The following is a 4814-nucleotide window of genomic DNA, read 5'->3' as shown; positions in this document are numbered from 1 at the left end:
TTCTCCCTATGGTGAACCGGTCAGAGGTGAGAGCATCCAGAGGTGGGCTTACCTCTCCACAGGCTGACCTCAGTTTACTGATGTGCATTTTGGGTACATGGTATAGTCTCCCAAAAACTTAAGGGGTGCACCAATTCAACCGAGCCCGGGTTAACTACTGTGTGACTAATCACACACACAGTAGGCTTTTAGTCAGATGTCATCGTGTTTTTTTTCCACTTCTCCAAAGGAAACCAGGCCTAAGAGAGAGAACATGAATTAGCCAGGACCCACAGTGGGCATGAATGTCCCAGCAGAGCTGCGGTTTAGCCCTCTCCCTGCCACCCTCACTGGCTCCCACCCGACCACAAGTGGGATCGTCCTGGCAGCGGAGATGTGGTGCAGGATAAAACGGGAAGTGCTAAATAGATCTGCTCGCCTGGCGTCCCAGTTACCCGTGGCACTCCTCGCCGGGCGCCTGGCGCTCTGGGGCCCTGCAGAAGGGCGCTTTTCCTGTGCCTGTGAGACTCAGGGCTGCTGCAGCATTTCAGACGCTGCACATGAGTCCCCCAGGCTATGGTCACTGCCTTGTCCCCCGATACTGTCGTGACTTTTCTGAACAGAAAGAAACCAAAACACGGGGGCATTTCTGAATTGAGAGCAGGCTGCCTGCTGAGGGAAAGGAGAAAGTCATCGACACAAAACAACAGAAACTTCCATCTGATGAGCATCTGCTATGCGCTAGGTTGTGGGCTGAGAGCTTCCCATGTCCTCAAGCAGCAGGAATCACCCCCATGGAGTAAGAGGGATGATTTCTACCCATTTCACAGCAGAGTAAACTGAGGCTCAGAGAGGGACGGGAGGTACAGGCACTTGCATAGCTCGGGCCAGGCAGGGCTGGGTTTAGGGTCCCAGGTCTCAGTCAGCTCATTTCTTCATTCACTCCATGCATCTAACGTACCTATTAGGCACCTACAGTGTTCCAGGCAATGGGGACACAGCAGGGAACAAAATAGGCAACAATCCTGGGCTGACTTTTTAACAGAATAGATAGACATGAAACCATATAAATAAATCCTTGGTGGGAAGTGCTAGGGAAGAAAATGAAGCAGAAACAGGAAAGGTTGGAGGCACAATTTTAAATCGAGTGGTAAGGGAAGGCCACGCTGTGATGAACAAAGGTCTGAAGGCAGTAGATGAAGAACATCCCAGGCAGTGGGAACAGCCAGTGCAAAGGCCCTGGGGCAGGACCATGCCTGGTGTGATGGAGGAACAGTGAGGAGGCTTGTGTGGCTGGAGCAGAGTGAAAGAAGAGGAGAGAGGGAGGAGGTGAGGCAGGGGGTGGAGGGGGCAGGTCATGCAGGATCTTGTGGACCGTGGGGAGTACTTGGGCTTTTATTTCCAGGGAGGTGGGAGCCCTGGAGGGCTGTGGGCAGAGGAGGGCGGGGCCTGACTCAGTGCTCACAGGCGCCCTCTGGCTGTTGCTGGGAGAACAGACGATGGAGGGGAGCTGGGGGACCAGGTGGAAGTGACTGTGCTTGTCCAGATGGGTGATGATGGGGGCCAGACCAGAGTGCAGGCAGCTTAGGGGGAGAAGTGGCCAGATAGCGTACAGATGGGAGATGGAATGACCACTGGCCATACTTCCCTTGCAGTCTTTCTGGGACCTGGACAACCTGCAGGGACTGAACGGGGGGCACATTTAACAAAGGACTAGGCAGCTGCTGCCTGCTCAAGACTCAGAGGCAATCCTGCATCAGCCGGGGGTGGGGCCTGTGGCCCCTGAGTCCTCTGGCTTCTCCAGCTGCCGCCCTAGATATTGTGTGATGAGATTAAAGTCGGGGAGCACCCCCAACACCAGCCAGGGCTGCCTGTGCCCCAAGCCTCAGCAAACAGGCGCCCCCTCCACCCTGAGGACTTGAGCAGGAGTCCCCAGAGGGCTGAGCTGGAGACACCAATGACGTCACTCCCAGAGGCCCATTGCCTGCTACCAGCCACTCCCAGTGTGTGCCAGACCCTGCCCAGACCCCAGTGACAACCACAGCTCCCCCAGTGACCAGAGCTGGAGGCGTCACCACACATGGCATTTCCTGAGCACGCCCTCTGTCCCAGACTGTTTCTGGTGCTTTCGGGTGACCCTTCGCAGCCCTGGGAGGTCTGTGTTGATACTGCCCCAACTTGACAGTGAGGCACAGAGAGGCTGAGGACAGCCTAGTCAAGCCAAGGCTGCTCTGGGGTCTCAAGTTAGGGGTCCTCTCTGTCCTTGCATCCCAAGCCCCAGGAGAGGTGAGGGGCCTGGGAGGGCAGCTGATTTCCCATTGCAGAAGTCCCTCTCTGACGCAGGTCAGTCTTGCACACGCCAGGGATGGGAACGTCACTCTCTACACGGGAGAGCTGCCTTGGTTTGGGGCTGTGCTAAGAGCTAGTTTTCCCTTTAATGTAGCTGGTCTCCATCCTCTCCCTTTAACCTCCCTCCATTACCCTGGTCCTGCTCTCTGGAGGTTGCTCAGAAAATGTGCCCCTGTCCCCGCCCCCCCACCCCCTCCTCCCCTCTGCCCTCCCCTCCCTCCTCTCTACCTCCAGGTAGCCATGCAGCCACCACTCTAAGGAGCAGGTGAATCCCAGCGTTTAGAGTCAGACATGCCTGCCACTCATGGCCCTGGGCCAGTCATGTCACCCTTGGGGACTCCGTTTCCTCATCTGTAAAAAGGAAGATGATATCCTCTATCTTGGATGCCCCTGTGGCTCTGGCGACCAGCTCAGGGCCAGGCACACAGCAGATGCTCAATAAAAATTTGTCACATGGATGTTTTTCCTTTCAATTTATTGGTCCACTGATTACTACTCCGTATGCTCCAAATCTGACGCTTCTTAAAAGCATCTCAGGGCTCCCCTGAGTAACACTCACCCTCTCACCAGGCCATCTCTCTATTCTGTCCTCTCTCCTCTCCACCATGCTGAGCTCCTTCCTGACTCACAGACTTTGCACATGCTGTTCCCTCTGCCAGGAATGCTTTTCCCTCATGTTTTGCTTTCCACATAAAGGATGAAGGAGCCCTCCTCCTGGCTCCTTCCCTCCTTAAACAGTTTGCATTTAAATCACTAACTGTGATCATTAGTTATGCAATTAACCACTTAACATCTGTCTTCCCACACATTCCGCCACCAAAGCAGGACTTTTAAATCTGCTTTTTCATACTTGTAGCCCCAGCACCTCGGACAGCACCTGACACACACATTGATAAATGCTTGTGAATGAAAAAATGAAGGACATGTGTTATACCCAGTTCTACCTGCTTCTTCCTTATGCTTCAGCTTTTCCAGTTTTCTGAATTGAATACACTTCTCCTAGTGAGGCTGCAAGCAGAGAAAGTGGCACCATCCCCTCCCCGTTTTTGCATGCCCTATTCCTGTTAATACAATCAAAATGTTTTCACTTCCCCCGCCCTCCCTTCTTCAGCTTTTCTCATTCAGGAGAGGAAGATGTTAAAATGTGTTGATTTAGTCAGAAGTGTTTTAAGCCTCCAGACAATTCAGACTTGAGAATCAAGTGATGGCAGAAGAACCAAAAAAAAAAAAAAATCTTGTTTATTAGGAGGAGAAAGAAAATGCCATTTCAATAAGATTGAGGCTCGTTAATGCTGGAATATAAAGATAGACACTTCCTGTCCTCGACACGCAAACTTTCCCACAGCTGTGGGTACCAGGCCCTCCAGAGCGGCTGGGGCAGGGCGGCCACAAAGAGACTGTAATTGCTCCGGAGTTGAAGACCTACGTGTTCGCGGAGCCATGCCAAGATTGGATGAAGGTCACAGAGGATGTGAGATGCTGTGGAGGGGGCAGGGCGATTGTTCTGGGGACCCTCCCAGGAGACAGGGAGGGTAGGGGCTCTCCCCCCAGGAGAAGAAATTCTCAGGCCCTGTTGCCTATTACCTGTGGGGGTCTTGTCTTGGTCAGGTTTTCAATCTAGGGAGAGAGGTTTCTAGTGAATACCCAAGTGGCCACTGTGTGACCTTGGGCACATTGCACACCCTCTCTGTGCTACAGTTTCCCTATCTGCCAAATACAGATAATTAGTTTAATATTAAACATGTAATATAAGCTATGATTATTTGCTGTCATCATTAGCTCTTCTTACTGTTTTTGTTGTTGCTTTTATAATCCCCCATCTGGGGTGTCTGCCTAGGCCATGAGCTTCTCCTGAGAATTGCCCCTGCCCCTCTGTCCCACTGTCACAGCTCCCCCTGCCACATTCACAGTGTTACCCCACCCTCTTATCTTAAGAGATTGGACCAGGGACACAGGCTGAGCCTATCGGATTCTTTCCTCTAGGAGTTCACAGTGAGGGCCTCAAAGCACTCATTCCAGGTGCCAGATGCTGCAGAACTCACCCCTGTCTTGGGGGTGGGGCAAGCAAACTGAAAAATAAAGATGATAATTGCAGGTCGTGACAACTGCTACAAAGAGATAAAAGCATGGTAAGATTATGGAGGGGTAGGTGCGGAAGAACCTTCAGCCGAGTTTGGGGCGGGGTTGGGGGACTTCTCTGAAGAGCTAAGACGCGGCCCGGGGGCAGGAGGAAGAGCAAGGGCGAAGGCAGGACATGGAGTGTGGATTCACCCTCGGGGCAATGAAAAGAAACCGAAGGGATTTTTAACAGGAAAGGGATTAAACTGGAGGCTTAAAAATGTCAGTCTGGAGGATGAAGGAGAAACATTTCCAGAAAAAAAGGGCAGCCTGGGTTTACCCTGTAACCCTGACTGTGCATCTGCTCCTTAATGGGAAGTTGCTGCTTGGGGTCTGTGTTTGGAATGATTCTGAGCCCAAGTCCTAGT

The sequence above is a fragment of the Vicugna pacos genome, chromosome 22, assembly GCF_048564905.1.
Source record: "Vicugna pacos chromosome 22, VicPac4, whole genome shotgun sequence".
NCBI classification, from domain to species: Eukaryota; Metazoa; Chordata; class Mammalia; order Artiodactyla; family Camelidae; genus Vicugna; species Vicugna pacos.
Note: the sequence above shows the minus strand (reverse complement) of the source record.